The sequence below is a fragment of the Hypanus sabinus genome, chromosome 8, assembly GCF_030144855.1.
Source record: "Hypanus sabinus isolate sHypSab1 chromosome 8, sHypSab1.hap1, whole genome shotgun sequence".
In the NCBI taxonomy this organism is placed as follows: Eukaryota; Metazoa; Chordata; class Chondrichthyes; order Myliobatiformes; family Dasyatidae; genus Hypanus; species Hypanus sabinus.
Window position 1 is genome coordinate 73,431,623 of NC_082713.1, and position 19,996 is coordinate 73,451,618.

At 41.6% G+C, this 19,996-nt stretch overlaps 1 protein-coding gene across 1 annotated transcript in view; it reads right to left on the reverse strand.

Moving 5' to 3' along the window:
• Positions 1–19,996, reverse strand: part of LOC132398222 (fibronectin type-III domain-containing protein 3A-like) — a 135,326-nt gene that overhangs the window by 90,891 nt on the left and 24,439 nt on the right. The window contains exon 2 of the mRNA XM_059977340.1: positions 15,695–15,840. The gene's annotated coding sequence lies outside the window, so the exon portion shown is untranslated. The remainder of the gene's footprint in view (positions 1–15,694; positions 15,841–19,996) is intronic.

Sequence of the window (19,996 nt, forward strand, 5' to 3'; positions counted from 1 at the left end):
ACAACAATAACCTCTTATGCAACTTCAGCAAGACATGGAGCTGATTATTGACTTCACTAGGAGGTAACCAGAGGTCCATGAGCCAGATCTCAGAGAATCAGAGGTGGAGAGGGTCAACAACTGTAAACTCCTCAGTGTTATCATTTTGGAGGACCTGTCCTGGGCCCAGCACTTAAGTTCAGTTACAAAGAAAGCATGGTAGCGTCTCTACTTCCTTAGGAGTTTGCAAAGATTTGGCACGACAGCTAAAACTTTGACAAGCTTCTATATATGTGTGGTGGAGAGTACATTCAGTGGCTGCATTACAGCCTGGTATGGAAAGACCAATGCCCTTGAATGGAAAATCCTACAACAAGCATACACGTGCTGGGTAAGAGGTAACAAACTGACGACAGGAACAAATACTCTATCTCTATGATTAATAACAGTTTGCTGAACAGGGTAGCTGGATTAGGGCACCAAATTAATTTAACAGCCTAAAACAGACAGGTCAGTGGCATAGCAAGGAAGCAGTCCCTTAAGCTTAGCTCTTCCTCACCAGCTGAAATGTACAACTCCATTAATCTCAGCTTCTATATCCCTCCATTCTTATCCAACCTATATACCTGCCCAAATGCTTTAAATGTTATGACTGTACTTGCCTCCACCACTTCGTCTGGCAGTTTGTTCCATACACCCAACCATCCTGTGAGAAATATTCTGAGATCTTGAAATCTCAACTTAAAACTGTTTTGGACTTCTCCACACTTTGAAAAAGGTCATTTACCCATTCTATGCCCCTCAGTTTTATAAACTTCTTCAAGGCAACTTTAAGCCTCCTGTGTTCCAGTGAGAGCAATTCCACCCTGTCCAATCTCTCCTTGTGGACAAAGCCTCCACCCCAGGCAATACCTTGCTCTCTGTCCAACTTTACCATCCCCTTTCTGTAGTGCTATACCAGAATTGCACAGGATATTCCAAGTGTGGCCGCAGTGTCTTGTCCAACTCTTCAGAGTCTTCATCTTCTGCATCAGCCTTAACTGGGTGCCCTTCTCCTTAAGCCTCCTCCCAGTAAAGTAACAGTTTGCTTTTATGTGGTGCTATGCATTGCTGTACCTGAATGATGCTCACTTTCAGCCGGAAACATCAACTGTTCACTTCACTCAATGCAGAGTTTTTCCAGCATTTTGTGTTTGGCTCCAAGCACTGAATGATTTTCATACAGCATTATAAACACCGATTTCAGACTAGAAAACAAGGATTTCAGTGCAATTTACAATGGAACTATTGTGTCAATAGCTTTAGTACACTTCAGTTCATGTAATTTCCCATAATTTCAATGAAGGGATTACATGGAGGAGAGTTAGTTGAGTCACTAGTAGTTCAGCTGATTTCCTCTGTTAAACCATTTACATCTGGAAATTCTAACTTTGTTGCCACTTTCAAGGTGTAACAATAACTATCCTTGATAGTTTTTCCATTCAGAAGTGTGGTTCTCTTCTGATAACTCCATAAACGAACGTATTGAAGTAGGCGGCATCTACGAACCCCTAGGAGCCAAAAATCACGAGCCAATAGAATTCAAAGGTCAACTGAAGGGGTAGCCAATGAGAACATAGGCAAGCAAACGGCGGTGGGGACGGGCTGCGGCGGCTACACAAATGTGAGCACTCCCAAAGAGAAACACCAACAATTGTGCACTAAGGATATCACCTTGGTTGGTAATGAAATGCCTGCAAGTTAATTGCCAAGCTCATAAAACACTGCAAAAATTTTTTTTTTCCATGATCGAAATGTTGCATTTTCTACTGCAACATCTGTCTTTGTTTTGTAATCTTCAAACTAAATTTTGTACTCTAGTTTTGCAATTATGGATATTAAAGAAAATTTAATTCTTACTACTGCAAAATCCAGACCAAATAATAAACGTGCAAGTTTAACCACCCCATTCCAAACAATTCAACGTGGAAGACTTTCTACAGGATAAATAAATTTCCACACTCATGGGATTTTTTTTTAAATTTTCTAACGCTACGCAAGAGGGGGCCAGTTCAAAGGAGACTGGGAAGCCAAATTTATTTTAAACATGCACCACACACAGAGAGCTGCCAGGGGAGATAGTTGAAGCATATAATAGCATGTTTAAGAGACAATTAAACATACAGATGGACACAAAGGGATTAGAAGGAGATGGACCCTTTTAGGAACAGCTTCTTCCCCTGCAGGTAGGTTTCAGCATGGCCCATGTACAGTACCTCACTTTTTAAAAAAATATTTAGGTCGGTAACTTATAGTATTTTTATGTCTTATATTGTACTGCTGCTGCAAAACAAATTCCATTAGATATGTCAGTGATAATAAACTTGGTTCTGAGTTTGTGCTCTACCAACAACAGGTTCTGCTGATTGTTAGTTGGACAAATCCAGACATCAATTCAGCAATCCCAATCCATTACACGAGATTATATCTTCCAAACCCAGTGATTTTTTTTTAGCCTGTATTTTGAAATTACAGCTGCCTTTTAGAACTTGATATTGCACACTTTAACATATTAGCCCAATTATATATATCCTAATTCCAGAAAAAAAAAATCCGACAAAATATTCTAATCTAATACTTAGGTCAAAACATTGGTAATCACGGAATGCTGATTGCCAAGATACAAAGAGTAAGTACTAGAAATACCCATTATACCATATACTATGCATAGTCTCAAATTTGGAAGTCATTTTGGTAGCCCTTGGTGTTGAGGTTGACTTGCTTCCACTCTGAACAAGTAACTGCTAAAATCATATCTTCAATAGTTTGCAGTTAAATAAAGATTAAACTCAATATAGTTATCAAAACCATTGTCATATATTTAGTGCAGCCTGAACAGGAGATCTACAAAGATGAAAATACAATAATATTCAAGGACTAAAGTCGAGTCCGATTGCCTCAAATTAAAATGCATATTGTAATTATAGCCCTCTGAATATCTTTGCATTACATTCTGATGAGAATCATTCTGTTTACCCCAGGATCACATATGGTGGTGTAACAAAGGCACTTCAAGCTAATTGCAGATTTAAAACTAATGGCAGGTGCATTACTAAATCAAGAATAAGTTAATAATTTGCATTTTGAAATTGGTCCAGCCACATCTGATTCAATAGCAAATGCTTGTCCAAGTAATGCACCCAAAATCAACCATCTATAATTCAGATATGAATTAGCCATTAGGAAACTGGACATTTTCTCAAGTATCTCATTAAATGCTTCAATACCATTCCAGTGTCAGAAGATGAAAGAACATTTTCAGGATAGACAAGCTGCCAGTGTCATATGAAAAACCTTATATAGCACCTTTCATACATTAAAATGCAGAATTAAAGTTCTCCACATAGATTGTAAAAATAGACCAATATAGTCATAAAAGTACAAATACAAAATTCTAAATAAGACAATTATATAGAATAAAATATAATCAAATATATATATATAAATGCAATCAACATCAACAGGCATTAAGTAATCCTAAAAATTGGCCAAATTTAAAAAAAATACTAGAACACGAGTGAATCTGCAGGTTCTGGAAATAAATAAAAACACAAAATGCTGGCAGAACTCAGTAGGCCAGACAGCATCTATGGGAGGAGGTAGTGACGACGTTTCAGGCCGAAACCCTTTGTCAGGAGTGAAGTAACATGGGATGGTCGAGGGGGGAGAAGTGGGGGGAGGGATGAAGTAGAGAGCTGGGAAGTGATAGGCTAGAGGGAAATGGGCTAGGGGGGAAGGTGGAGAATTATGGGAAAAAAGAGAAAGAAAGGTAGGGCTGGGGGGGGGGGGGGGCAGGGAGATTATAGTGAGGGGAGAAAAAGAGAGAGAAAGAGAACCAGACTAATAGATAGGGATGGGGTGGGGGGGTGGTCAGGGGTATCAACGGAGGTCTGTGAGTTGAATGTTCATGCCGGCAGGTAGGAGGCTACCTAGGCGGGAGATAAGGTATTGCTCCATCGACCTGCGTGTGGCCTCATCTTGACGGTAGAGGAGGCCATGGACAGACATATTGGAGTGGGAGTGGTCTGTGGAATTGAAGTGTGTGGCCACAGGGAGATCCCACCACTGCTGGAGGACTGAGCGCCGGTGTTCGGCAAAACGGTCTCCCCAATGTATAAATGGCCAAATCGGGAGCACCGGATACAGTATATCACCCCAGTTGACTCGCGGGTGAAGTGGTGCCTCACCTGAAAGGACTGTCTGGGGCCTGGGATGGTGGTGAGGGAAGAAGTGTGGGGGTAGGTGTAGCACTTCTTCCGTTTGCAGGGATGAGTGCCCGGAGGAGGGTTGGTGGGGAGGGATGGGGGGATGGGGGAGAATGAATGGACAAGGGAGTCGTGTAGGGAGCGATCCCTATGGAAAGCCAAGAGTGGGGGGGGGGGGGGGGGGGAAGATGTGGTTGGTGGTGGGATCACGTAGGAGGTGGCGGAAGTTATGGAGGATTATACGTTGGATCTGTAGGCTGCTGGGCTGATAGGTGAGGACCAGGGGGACTCTATCCCTGGTGGGCTGGCGGGGGGGATGGGGTGAGGGCAGAGGTGCGTGAAATACGGGAGACGCGATGGAGGGCAGAGTTGCTAGTGGACAAAGGGAAGCCCCTTTCTTTAAAAAAGGGAGACATCTCCTTTGTCCTAGAATGAAAGGCCTCATCCTTTGAGCAGATGCGGCGGAGGCAGAGGAATTGAGAGAAAGGGATAGCATTTTTGCAGGAGACAAGGTGGGATGAGGTAGCTGTAGCTGTCTAGGTAGATTTTTTTTTTTAAAGAAGTGTTTTGAAACATCCCACAGTACGAGCCTGGTATACCTCAGCCCGTAGAGTATTCCAGAGTTTTGGTATACAAGAGCAAAATGCCGCATCACCAGTTTTAATATGCTTGGCTCTTGGAACACCAAGCAAATCAGTATTCACAGATCTAAGATTACAATTAAGGATGCAAGAGGATAGATGCTCCAAATAAATAAATAAAGGGAGGCGCTTCCCAGTGGCCAAACATTTTAATTCCCATTCCAACATGGTGGTCCATAATGAAGCCACCCTCAGGGGGAGCAGCAACATCTTATATCCATCTGTGTAAACTCCAATGTGACAGGATGAATATTGATTTCTCCTTCCAGTAAAAAAAACACACACACACAATACAAAAATTCTCTTCTTCCTCCCCTCTTCTATTCCCTACTCTGGCCTCTTACCTCTTCTCATCTGCCTAACACCTCCCTCTAACCCCCCCCCCCACTTCCCTTTCTCCAATGGTCCTCTCTCCCATTAGAGTCCTTCTTCTCCAGCCCTTTACCTTTCCCACCCACCTGACTTCACCTATCACCTGCTAGTTAGTCCTCCTCTCCCTCCCCACATCTTTTTATCCTGGTGTCTGCCCCTTCCCCCCTCCAGTCCTGAAGAAAGATCTCAACCCGAAACATAATCACTTTATTCATTTCCATGAATGCTGCTTGACCTGCTAAGTTCCTTCAGCATTTTGTGTGTGCTGCTATGGACATTCAGCATCTGCAAAATTTTTCATGTGTAGATTATTCAGAGACCTGTATACAATTAAGAGCATTTTAAAATTGATCCTAAAGGACACGGGCAGCCAGTGTAATGAAGTGTGCTCAGATTTTCTTTTCTCTTTAATTAAGAATCTTGCTGCTGCATTTTGATCAAGCCAATTTATATCTTTCTTCGGCTGTCCTGAAAAGAGTGCATTACAATAGTTTAATCAGCTAAAGACTACTTTTCAGCGTCGAGATATTACAAGAAACCAAACATGCAACACTTCTTAAATGAAAGAATAGTCTTAATAATATGGTTAACATCATTTCTGAAATTTGACTCAAAGACAATAATAACGTCCAAATTCTTTACTTCTGGCTTGATTTGCAAGCCCAAATGATCAAGTTTTTTTTCTAAGATTCACACTTATTTTATTGCCAACAATAAGCAACATCTGAAACCCAAAAATGCTGGACTGCAAATCCCTGCTAATTTAACTTTTCAACATGTGGATTTGTTCCTTTACAAATTAACTTGCTTACAAAGAAATCACAATTTTAATCAAGATGAAGCCACACTCAGGTTGGAGGAACAACACCTCATATACTGGCTGGGTAGCCTCCAATCTGATAGCATGAACACTGACTTCTCTAACTTCCGTTAATGCCTCTCCTCCCCTTCTTACCCCATCCCTGATATATTTAGTTGTTTGTTTTTTTCTCTCTCTCTGCCCATTACTCTGCCTGTTCTCCATCTCCCCCTGGTGTACCCCCCTCCTCCTTTCTTTCTCCTGAGGCCTCCCGTCCCATGATCCTTTCCCTCCTCCAGCTCTGTATCACTTTCGCCAATCACCTTTCCAGCTCTTAGCTTCATCCCACCCCCTCCGGTCTTCTCCTATCATTTCGCATTTCCCTCACCCCCACCACTTTCAAATCTCTTACTATCTTTCCTGATGAAGGGTCTCGGCCCGAAACGTCAACAGTGCCTCTCCTTATAGATGCTGCCTGGCCTGTTGTGTTCAACCAGCATTTTGTGTGTGTTGCTTGAATTTCTTTTTCAATCTTTTTATTATTATTATTAATATCAACAAAATAAAATTGATATGTAGATAATGGGATTACAAACATACACATTTCAACTGAACAGGAAAGAATACATAAGCAATGATTACAGTATAAATAAGTAGTTGCTTGAATTTCCAGCATCTGCAGATTTCCTCGTGTTCATGATTTTAATTGATGGGGATATGAAACATGCTGCCAGAGATGGTGGTAGTGGTAGGTAGAATGTGGTTTAAAAAACATTCAGATAAGTACACAGATAGGAAATAAATAGTGGGATAATGAGTGAAATGTTCTGTTTCCATGCAGTATGACTCTATGTTGTTCAGTAAAATTCTGCCATTTGTATTATCTATGCTTTTTTAAAATCATTTTTAAAATTCATTGTAACAACCTGCCAAGAACATTTAGGGCCAAGTATGTCATTAAGATCACAAACAGATAATACTAGAAACACTAATTTTATAAGATGCTCTCTGACCAGCTGAGAGACACTGAAAGAACTGCCTTTTTCACCCTGAAACCTCCAATCTATTGCCTTTCCCCCCACAGACGACAACATCGATTTTAAAATGAACATTTTCAAGCATGTTCTGTTTTTATTTTAGATTTCTAAATTTCAAAAAGCCGCAAATGCTGGTTTTAAATTTGTTTTTTTAAAAAAGTGTAGATATCAGCATTACCTCAGTATTTATTGTCCATTGCTAGCTACCCTTGAGCTGAGCAGAAGAGGTTCTGCAGATGCTAGAAATGCTGGAAACATAGGTACCTAAGTGGCACTTATTGGTGTGGGTCAACTCTCTTCCAATCCTTCAAATATTCACCTTAAATTTGTGCCCACAGTCAGGGTTAGGGTTACTGATGTATGTGTTACAAAAACAGTATGAAATAACCTATCTTGGTCACTTAAATATAATCACATTACATCACTGTTCAATCACCTGTTCCAAAAAAGAAGCAATTTCAGCCTTGCGATCTCTTAGCAGCATCAGATATTCACTTCTGGACTCTTGTTCTATTGGGTTCTTCATGCTATATTTTAAACCTGAACTTTACACAGTTCTCTAGGTGTAGCCTAACTAATGCTACAACCAGTATTTAATTCAATGCCTTGGCTATTACAAAAAAATAACAGGTAAGATATTAGTTATATAAGTGAAGCTAGAGTCATAGAGAATAACGGTGCAGAAAGAGACCCTCAGGCCCATCGGACCTGTGCCAGCTATCAAGCTACCATACAAGGGAGTTGTAGCAAACATTCATCACATTGATTTGACCTCATCTGCATTATTGTCCAATTAGCAAAGATCCAATTATCTTCTACCTAATAATCCTGCGAATGGTGGAAAATATCCCAATTAGATGCAATATATGGACCACATGGAAACAGGTGGGTTTAGTATGATTTGACACGATGGTCATTACAGACATGGTGGGTTTGACCTGCCTGCTCTTTTGCAGAATCTCAAAGTCAAATCAAAAATTGCAACGTATCCAATCTCAAAGCAAGCTCTACGATTTCAGCACTGGTATTCTCAACCTGGAATCTCTGCACATTACTTATTTTCCTCCAAGTATACGGTGAATAACATTGGAACTACAACGGCTGCAAGATCTTCTTATATTTACATAGTACAAAAAAAAAACCAAAAATGATATGAAAAATATGTAATGAAAGCTGACATGCAAGTCCCCAACTATTTATACAGTTGAACACTGGCTCTTGGCAGTAACTGTATTACCTGTACTTCCAAGTAGAGATTTTTAGGACAAAATTGCCCCCGGAACTGTGACAGAATTGAGCTGAATGCTGTAAGGACAGAGGTGTCAATGCTGTATCACAGACTGACATTGAAAGCAGGTGCAGCGCCATTTTTGGCCTGTTTTCAACTCGGGCAGTTTCAGGCTCCCCACTGATAAACAGCCTGCTTGATGCTTTATTTCTATACTCCAGCTATCTTTCTTGCTCAGAAGAGCACCACAGCCAGCCATGCATTGCATCACTGAATTTCCCAATGTACAAGGGAGATTTTAATAGTCAATATCCACTCTGTGCCTTTCTGCCAAAACCTTGTACAGCACACCAGTGTTTAACTAATTAACATTTCATGTTTAGTAAGTTTCATGCACATGGTTCAATTCTGAGCACTTATCTTTGTTCATACAATCCTATTATGTTAGAAAAGTGTCAAAAATATTTGACCCCAAGATGCACTTTCAAACAGGGCTCACATTATAAAATTTACGACCATCTTATACATATGGAGGCAAAGAAACAGCTTTAGAACTAGTGCCAATTATTTAACTAAAAGAAATCAAACTAGACTTGCAACGAGGATGCATTTAAAATAAACTTACATTAGAAGTGACCAGGTGACTTTAAAACCTACTGTTAAAAACCCATGCACTCTGGTATTTGACATTTCTATCCTGATTGTGCCTCTCATAAAAGTTCTGTTAGGTTGACGCTCAACCCCTGACCCTCCAGAAAAAGCAATCCAATCCAAGTTTGTCCAACCCCTCCTTCTAGTGAATCCAGGCAACATCCTAATGGATCTCTTCTGAACCCTCTCCAAAGCCTGCATATCCTTCAGGAAATGCAGTAACCAAAGCTGTACATGTAGTACCCCTGAGAAAGGGATATGGCAAATGAAACATAGATATGCTACATTCATGCATCAGTCACTTCATGGAATGAGTATGGCATGTACTGCCCCTCCAGGCATGAGCATTCAATCGCATGCTGAAGACTGAATGCAAGCCCTTACAAGTCAATGGCAGATTCAGTGCTCAATACCACAAAAGAATACCTTGAACACAGGTTCTCAGAATTTTCAACCAAACATATTTGCATGTTTTTCAGGTAATATCTCTTCTCAACATGAAATGGGATTCACAAAATAAATTTCAACTCTTTAAAAACTTGAACAATTATTTACAACTAAATTGAACAGATTTCAACCCTGTCTCACACACACAATACTTAAAATGTGGCCATGACCAAAGTTTTATAAAGCTACATGACTTGTCTTTTTGCTCAAAGCACTGATCCACAGTGGGAAGCATGCTGTACATATTAACCAAACAAACTACCTGTGTTGCCAATTGCAGGGAGCTATGCACCCCAAACACCATCGTATTGTAAGGAACTCAAAAGGTCAGGAGCTTGAAGACCCAAACTCAGGGATTTAGGAAAACTTTGTCCCCTTCGCCATTAGAATTCATGTCCCATAAACACAACTTGGTATTGCTTTCTCTTTGCATTATTTTGTAATTTAGTGTTCTTTAAATGTTTTTGCACTGTATTGCTGCTACACAAGAACAAATTCCACAGATACAAGACAGTAATAATAAACTGGATTCTGACTAAACTCTGATCAACTGCTATTATCCCCAGCTGATCTATATCCTACTGTATCCATTAACAAACTTCTTCACAATCCATACCAGGTATAGTTAGCTGGGATAAAGAGAATGCCTTTAGTGTAAAGGATGAAGCAGCCCACTTAGGAATGCCTTTTCATACTTTTAAAAGGCAAGTATTAATTAGTGATAGTCAACATGGCTTTATACAAGGGAAAAGTCTCACAAATATAACTGTTTCTTTGAAGAGGTGACCAAGAGGATTGGCAAGGGCAGATTGGTCGACATTGTCTAAGTGGACTTTAGCAAGGCCTTTGAAAAGGTCTGCATGCTAGGTTGAAGGCAAGATCAGATGGGATCCAGGGTGAGCTAGCTAATCAGATTCATATTGGCTTGGTGGTAGGAATCTGGGGTTCATAGTCAAGGACTGTTCATTAGATTGGAGACCACTGCTGTGCCACTGAGAACCATGTTAGTTCCCTCTTGTTTATCATCTGTATCAATATTTTGAATGAGAAAGTAGGTGGCTTGGCTTATGAGAATGAAATTGGTGATAATAGTGGCTTGTGAAGAAGGTTATCCAAGTTTGCAACAAGATCCAGAGTAACTGGGAATGTGGGCCAAGGAATGACAGGCAGTGTTTAACATGAACAAGTGTGAAGAGTTGCATTTTTGGAAGTTAAGACAAGACAGGTGAGGACTTTAGATTAAGTGCAGCCAAGAGGGAGATCTTGATGACTGGGCATCTCACTATCTCTATACCTTCTGTCTAAGCCTGTGATGATGAATCCTATTGTCCTTTGAGACAGCTGGATGCCAAGCACCACTGGGTGGTAGCAGGGTGATCTCTCAGTCTGCAGGAAAGAAGCTGTTACCCAGCCTAGCAGTCCTTGTTCCTATACTGTGGTACCTTCTAAATGACAGAAGGAGGTTAAAGATATTGTGAGACTGTTGGGAAGGACCTTTACCAATGCTCAGGGCTCTGTGAACATTATGCTTCTGGGGTATCTCCTGGATGGAGAGGAGAGAGACCACAATAATTTTCTTAGGAGGTCCAACAATCCATTGCAAGGTCTTTTAGGCAGATGCCTTGCAATTCCCATACCAGACAATGATGCAGCTGGCTGGGACACTCCCGATGGTGATCCAGTAGAAGGTGGTTGGAATGGGGGCAGGGAACCTCACTCACCTCAAACTCCTCAGGATGTGGAGGCACTGCTGTGTTTTCTGACTGAAAAGGTGCCATGGAGGATCAGGTGAGATCATTGATTAGAGCTGGTTTTAGCAGTACTGTGTGAGGAGCAGACAGGGTGCAGGGTGATCTCTCAGTCTGCAGGAAAGAAGCTGTTACCCAGCCTAGCAGTCCTTGTTGCTATACTGTGGTACCTTCTAGCCGCAGCAGGGTGAGGGGGGCACCGGAGCTCAGTGAGATGGAGCCAGACACGTTGCTGCTGCCAACATGGGCTGACCGAGGTCTTTCCAGCAAGAAGTCCAGTTACACAGGAAGGTGTTGAGACACAATAAGGACATCTTACCCACCAACTTCTGTTGAAGAATTGGATTGAATGGCTGAACTGAAGTCGATGAACACCATTCTGATGGTGAAGACACCATTCTCCAGGTGGGACAGGACTGAGCAGAGGATGAAGGTTACTGTATCATTGCACTGGTTCATCGCACAACACCCAGTCCAGGATAGCTGATCCCCTAGTGGGGTCAGCCACGAACTCCTCCAAAAAGCCATCTCATAGTCACTCTAGAAATTCACCCTCCTGGAATCCAGCACCAACCTGATTTTCCCCAATCTACCCGCATATTGAAGTCCCCCATAATTATTGTCACGTTGCCCCTTTAGCAATATTTTGCATCTCCCATTGTAATTTGCAAAACCACATCCTTACTACTGTTTTGGGGTGGGGGGGGGGGGGGGAGTTCTGTATACAGTTCCTATCACGGTCTTTTTACCATTGCAGTTCCTTAGCTCTGTCTGCAATGATTCAACACCTTCCGACCCTATGTCACCTCTTTCCAATGATTTGATTTCATTTTTAAAACAACAGAACACGCCACCCCCTCTGCCTTCCTGCCTATCTTTATGATGAAATGTATATCCTTGGACATTAAGCTGCCAGCTTTGATCTTTCAAACATGACTCCATGATACCTGCAACATCATACCTGCCAACTACAGCTGTGCCGCAAGTTCTTCTACCTTATTCCATACACTGCACGCCGGTAGCAGATTCCATGTTCTGCTAGTTACACGCTTCACAGGAGACATGAGGAAATCTGCAGATGCTGGAGATTCAAGCAACACACACAAAATGCTGATGGAACACAGCAGGCCAGGCAGCACTTATAGGAAGAATACAGTCAATGTTTTGGGCCGAGACCCTTCGTCAGAGCAGAAGGGTCTTGATCTAAAATGTCGACAGTACTTCTTCCTATAGATGCTGCCTGGCCTGCTGCATTCCACCAGCATTTTGTGTATGTGGTTTCACAGGAGAGATAGGAGGCTACAGATACTGGAAATTCAGAGCAACATATAAAGCCCTGGAGGATCTCAGAGGGTCATGCAGCATTTGTAGAGGGGAATGGACTGTCAGCATTTCAGGTCAAGATCCTTCATCTGTACTGAAAAGAAAGTGGAAAGATAGTGTTCATAAAAAAGCTAGAGGGACATGGCAGAGCAGGTGAAAGGCAGATCCAGATGACGATGGCAAGGTAATAGGCAGATGGGGTTTGGGGGAGGGGGGTGATTTAAGGAAGGTGTTGAGAGTGTGGGAATGACGTTGAGAATTTGATGTTCAGGTAGGAAACTACCAAGGCAGAGGAACATTACATTCTGTCTGATTCGGATGACAGATTCTAGCATTTTGCCTACCACTCCTCTGAACTGTAATTTTCCATGAACTCTCTCCCTCTATTTTTTGCATCAAGCAAGGGTTCCTTCTCAGAAAAGTATAATATGTATCTAAAAAACAAAGGCAATCATCAAAATACAAGATTGTTATTTGATTTAACATTTTAAAGTACCCAACAAAAGTAGAGTGATTTGAAAAAGTTTTTCTGGATTATTAAACAATGGGTCTGAATTAGAATTCTGGTAACTTATCCATGCAATAATAGTTTTTAGTTTAAGACAGAGGATGGGTGACCAGAAGAGAGGTTCAGTTGGAGCTCAAAGGTGCGGCCAAAAAGAGCAAGAGACAAAGCAAATGAGAGGCTGATCAACAGGCAAGCAGAACTGTAAAATAGTTATGCTGGAAACCATTTGCTCCTGCCTTAATATTATTCCCTGATGAGATGAACATTAGCAACCTCCCGACAAATTAAGTAAAGGTTTCTGTTGCACGTCATTCAAATTTATAGAATTTACCACATTTCTACATTAACTTTATCCCATTTCCCAGCACTTGGTCCATATACCAAAATGACTCAGATGCTTAAACACCATCAGTAATCTAGTTTCAAACACTCTCTCAGGCAGTGCATTCCAGGTATTCACCAATCTGTGGGTGAAGCTGGTTCTCACTGAGATCCTCTCTACGCATCTTCCTCCTTACCTTAGAACAATGTCCTATACTTTTCTCTCGCCGAAATCTTTCCTACAGTCTACCCCTCAAATTTTATATACCTCAACTGTGACCCCTCTTAACTTGTTCCACTCTCCATGCCTGGCTACATCCAGGCACACCTTGGCTGCACCCGCCCTAGTGCTGTTACAGGATTCTATAGCATGGGGACCAGAAATGTTTGTAGTACACTGGTTGAGGTCTGACAAACTTTTACAATATTGTAACGTTGCCTCCCTACATCTGTATGCAATGCCTCAAGTAATGATGGCTGTTCTCCTACACAACTCCCTAAGTATATTATCTACCCATGTTGACATCTTTAAGGGTGTATGGATTTATATGTCAAGATTCCCCAATAGACCAAGACCCTACTACTCATGGTGCATGTCCTAGCCTCATTAGTACTTCCAAAATACATCTCTCCATAACCAAAGATTACCTTCTATACCACCAACAACTCCACCCATTTTGCTGTCAGCAAACTTGCTAACTGTGCATTCTACATCCACTTCATCAATATTGCAAAAAGTAAGGATCTCCGTACAAATCTTTGGGGGACTCCACTAGTCAGAGGCACCCAATCGCGAAAACAAACCTCCACCATCACCTAGTCTCCTACTGCCAAGCCAACGCAGGATCCAGTTTGTCAAACTGCCCTAAACAATGGTCTCAATTTAAAAGCTGGAAGGTCCACACACGTCTGCTGACCTTCATCACTTTGTTGGGTTGAAGCTCAGGACTCCCAAGATCAGAAGTAGTCCAGCTTTCCCCTCTGTCGTACTGTTGCTCTCACAACATTGGCAAAACTCAAACCTCCATATGATCTGCTGCAGAAATGTCCCTCCCAAGGTCCACTCAGAGGACCCACTGGTTTCAAAAGGAAACAGCTGTTGTGAAAACACAGCAACTAATTAACAGTTCTATTCAACTTAATTTGAATTTAATGTTTTTATTGACTGCAAGGGGTTTAATTATAATTTAAAATATTTAATAATAGTTTTAAGATGCTCAGTGTTTTTGGATGCTTTTGAAAGAAATTCTTAAACATTTAAGTTACAACATAATAGCTTGGGATGAATCATCATCATCAACCAGGGTAATCCAGGGCTAATAATCTCGAAGTTTCCAGCACTTAGCTACAAGCAAGCTTCCCAGCTAAAATCTCTGCTCAAGGAATCAGGAGGAAACAACACTATGAGCTTAGACAACCACCAAGCTTATACACCTTCTCAGTTAGCAAAAGATATTCCTTCCTCACCGCCCCAGATTTCAGTTAAATTTCAACTACCATTAACTATGCCTTTTTACATGAAGATTTATGTTCTCCCTGTGAATTAATTCCAAACTGTCCCTCAAAAAGTCCCTCAAACCTCTAGCGCCATTCCTACAGCTAGGCATGACCAACAAAACAAACTACGGGAGGCTACATCCACACTAGACCAGATCATTTTGAAAATGCCGGTTTCGCGTAAAAACAATAGGCGTCCACACTATGCGTTCTTGAAAATATCTCTATCTACACTGAAACAGAGATTTTGGCGAATCTCCACCTCCTGCGCATACGCAGGACACATCTACCATAAACAAGCAACATGTTTGGGGTCGAATCTCGCCGTAAAAGTGCATGTTTGTACAGTTACAGACTAGAAATCCCTAAAACATCTGCTGGCTCTCGTGCAGAAGAACTTAAAACTAAAAAAAAAACAATACTGAAGCGTACGGCGGCAACCGACAGGGAGTTCATGGATAGATTAACCGGCTGACGCCGAACATTGAAAAAAACTGACTAACTCTGTTGCATTAATAAAGCACCTTGTTAAATGTATAAAACATGTCTGCATCAGTATTATCTTGTATTTCCATACAATGTTACATTAGGCTGTTACACATCTATTGTCAGAGAAGTACTTGCATAAATAAGTAAACCACCTTCATACAAGCAAGGACTGAAGACAGGGCAAAGTGAGTACAGTATACTTATTAATTCAGTAAGTTATGGGTCAAAGTATTTGGTGAGTACATTTCTAACTCTTCTGGCTTCAATCTCTTTGCCATCTGTTCTGAAATTGTTAGGTTGCGTTCAGGAAAACAATGAAATAGCGTGTTGCCGTCTGACAGCATTTTCAGAAGTCTCCGGTTACTCCATCCACACTGATCTGCCCGAGCAGCATTTTCAAAAATACTCACCCTGAAAAGTGTTTCTGAAAAGCTCCGGTTCCGGGGGAAGAAAACACCGTTTTAGTGTGGACAGAGGGTAAAAACGAAGAGAAAAAGCTTCAGTTACGGATTTATCCGGCGTAGTGTAGATGTAGCCTCAGCAGGTCGAACGGTATCTGCAGAAAGGGGAGGAACTGTCAACATTTTGGTTCCAAACCCTGCATTGGAATGCTGCAGAAATGGAAGATAACCTGTAACTCGGGGGGGGGGGGGGGGGGTAGGAGAGAGAGGAGTAGTGAAACAGGGACCTGTTACTGATTAGTGGTTTGGTTAGGGTGCAAGTTTTTGCAAATAAAACAGCATGAGGCATTTTGTGTTTAAAAAACCATTAACAACTCATTTATTGTAGTCCAAATGCTGAACACAGAGCATGGTAAAAGTATTTTACATAATTACCTCATCACATCACAGCCTTTTAAAGTGAAGCCTCACCCAGTGTCAGTGGTTGTGAATTCTGTACACTTCCACCAATTACATTACCTTACCCAACACCCCCTCAAGAATTCACTAAAAGCAGCACCAAGAGCCTGTCCGGAGCTCGGATGAGCCACCTCACTGGGGTCCTGTGCAGGAAAAGCAGGTGTCTCTGGCTCATCCAGAGGTGTGTTTACACGCTCATGGTCAGGTCGTGATGGCAGGGGCATGGGAGCGGAGTCCTCCGAATCTTGGTGGGCCTGCTTAAGGTGATCTACTCAAATACATTTAGGTTTACCCTTCTTATCTATGAGAAGTCTTTACTCTCCACTCCAAAATGCAGAACGGCCCACCGAAAGGGGGCCCAAGAGGATGTTGGTATGCATTATGGCGGATGAAAACAAAAGATGTAGAATGTAGGTCAAAAGGAACCCAAGAGTGCGGTATGCCATGATGAGAGAGAGGAACAGGTGCAAAAGAATTGAAATTACGGAGGGTGGAATGCTGTTGTGAGGCTGACCAGTCAGGAATAAAATCACCTGGCACTCATAATGGCTACCCATATTCCAACTCAGCTGCCGATGACTGCAGGTCCTCTGAGCCACAGCAGGACCCACAGGAGATGATCATGCCAACACTCATCCATCAGGAAGCCCTTTAAAGAGCAGTAGAACTGCTTGCATAGGCCACTGGACTGCAGGTGATATGCCGTGGTGTGATGTAGCCTAATGCTGAGGTTCTGGGCCATTGAAGCCCAGAAGTCTGAAATGAATCGGCGACTGCATTCATTGGAAATATCAGATGGAGTGCCGAACCGAGCAACCCAGGTGCTGATGAACACTCAAGCCACGTGTGCAGCTATCGCTGATGCTGGAGGGACGACCTGGAGGTACAGTCTACCATGGTAAGGTGTGTGAAACCGCAGGGGGAGAGGAAAGAAAATAGGACCAACGAAGTTCACATTGATATGATCAAACCATTACTCACAGACCTCAAAAGATGCCAATGGTGCCTGAACATGATGGTTAATTTTTGCTCACACAAACTGCACTCCAATCACTCACGTCCTTTCTAAGGTTGTGCCACACAAACTTTAGTGCCACCAGTTTCTGTGAGGCCTTCCAGCCCAAATGCAAGAGCACATGAATGGAGTCAATAAGAGTTTGCCTCCAGTTTGCAGGTACTATGGGGAGAGGGTTTGAAACATCACACAGGAGAGAAACCCCAGCTTCCCCGAGCTTAACGTCAGCGAACCACAGGCCTTTGACTGCTGCTCTGTAAACCAGGACCTCTGGGTCAGTAGCTTGGTCAGCTGCCATGCTGGCAGTCAACCCCTATGTGTATAGCCTCAACAGCTGGCCATAAGAGGCAAACAGCCATGGCATTACTTTTCAACTTGCTATGTTCTACATCAGTTGTAAACTCTGATACGTAGGCCAGATGGCATTGCTGCTACGCATACCAAGGGTCTGATGCTTCAGTCTGCAGTTTTTAGTAGTGTGGGCAGTGGGAAATCCATAGTAGAGACTTTTGATGGAAGGGTTTTGCATCTTCTGCAGATATGCAATGGCTGAGAACGTCAATGGTTGACAATCCAAACTGGCACTCAGCAGGATTAATAATCAACTTGCATTGGCCTAAGCACTCAAAAAGTGTGTGGAGATGAGATACATGTTCGGATTTGGATGCACTGGCAACAAGTATGTCATCCAGGTAAACGAAAAGAAAATCTGAGTCTTTTGATACAGTGTCCATCAGCTGTTGGAAACTCTATGCTGCATTTCTCAGCCCAAACAGAAACCTAAAAACACACCAGCCACAGTAAGCAAGATGTCCTTGTTGACAAGGACAATAAGGGCAGTGGTTACTATGCTAGTAACCTCTTGGCCCAGTGCCTACACTGCTGGGCTACAGTGAGCAAATCACTAACCAACCAGAAGACTTCAATTCAAGGAAGTCGACACATACTGGACATTATGAAATTTATTCTAACATTATTTGTTGTTATACTTTTGCCAATTTTCCCTACTCAATATGCTAGTTGAGATGACTCGATGTATACTTATATTATTGACAATTAGAAATGTTGCAATTCAACAGAGCTCCTGTCAAGTAATAAGAAATGGTCCAAGTTCATGGAACAGTAATGAAATGGAGTCTATACATCCCTTCTACATAATTAGTTAAGGTATGTTTCTTGAGACATGAGATATACACAACTTACCTTTACCTCCAGAGTCTCGAAGCAAACAAGACACTTCAGAAGGAGATCGTATTATATCAATTTTATTCCCATTTTATGGAGTTGCAAGGAGCACAAGAGAAAGTTAAGATGTTGCTGCAGCCTTAGAAACAGTAAGCAATGAGACTGCTGAAACCTTGGGAAAAGTTACAGCAGAAAAGGGTTGCCATGGACAAGATGGTTCTGTGGCAACCCATTTCCTGGCACATCCGAACCAGCTCACAATTAGCCAGCTTTCCGGCTAAGGGAGATAGCCTACGGGGGTTTGCGAGCACAGAGCTTTGGAGCCTCTGCGCCACGGGGGGCAGGTTGAGGGAGGCTTAAAAACAAGGCTGGGTATTTCAAATAAAGTTTTTGCTTCGACTGCAGTTACCGACTCCGTGTCGTAATTTTAGCGCTGCGTGTAGCACACCGCTACAGTTCTTCAAAAATCAAATAGCATTAGATATACTCTTAGCAGTTAAGGAGCAAACACAGTTATAGGCAAGGAGTGTCGTACTTACACACCTGACAAGCCTGAAGGCATAACTTATTTGGTTGATCATATTCATAAAGAAGCAGCTAAAATGCATCAATCTAATAAATGGTATTTCTTTTATTGGATTCATTTAGGTCTCAGAAGTTGGGCTTACTCAATATCACACTAATTCATACTAATATGCCTTATAAGTTACATCTTTTGTACTTGCTTAAAGCCAATCATTAATAGAATAATTGAAATTTATGTGAGCCCACTAATCTGCCTAACCACGACATAATCTTACCAATGCTTTGAATATATACCCCATGATATTCCACAACCCAAGTAGTTTTTTGATTATTTAAATATAACATTAATAGCACAAGTATTACTTCTGAAAATTCAATGGTAGAAATGATTCTAACATCAACCATTGACATTTTAGAATCAAAAATGGGATTATTGGATCTGACTGTTTAATTTTAATTATCAATTTCTTTGCGGTTTAATAATCAATTATTAGCTTTTATTTTAAGTAGCCCTTACATACACATAACAGTTTAATATGCCTTTAGTGGCAATGCAAAGCATAATTCTGCCACTTCCTTGTACTTCATTACGTATTTAAGTATTTTCTCATTGGTTTACCTTTACAGCAGTCTTAACCAAGTGCTTTCCAACACTATGGATCTGAATTCAATTCTTCTTACCTTTGGGTATGAAAGTAGCTGTTTGATGATGGACACCATCTTTCGTTTATCTCTTCAAGGAGCTGTGACCCGTCATGATTCTGTTCCTATTCTTTGTTCTATCAATTCTTAATAAAACGATTGTGAAGCAACACGATTTATGCCTCGTTCCTGACTTATAAAATAACCTTCAATTTAAGACACCGGAATCCAACAATATAAATGAGTAAATATGAAACCAGCAAAACCTATAATGTACAAACAAAAATTAAGTAATGTCTGCCTGCTTTAAATCATCTTGTTCAACAACCCATCTTTGATATACATTTTGCAACGAGTATGTGAAGTATGTATGCCTTTGACACAAGAAAGAGGAACAGCAGTAAGCCAATCCAGTCCTCCACGCCCACTTTGCTATTCCTCAAGATCACTGGCTGCATGACCCTTGATTCCCTCAATGCCTAGAT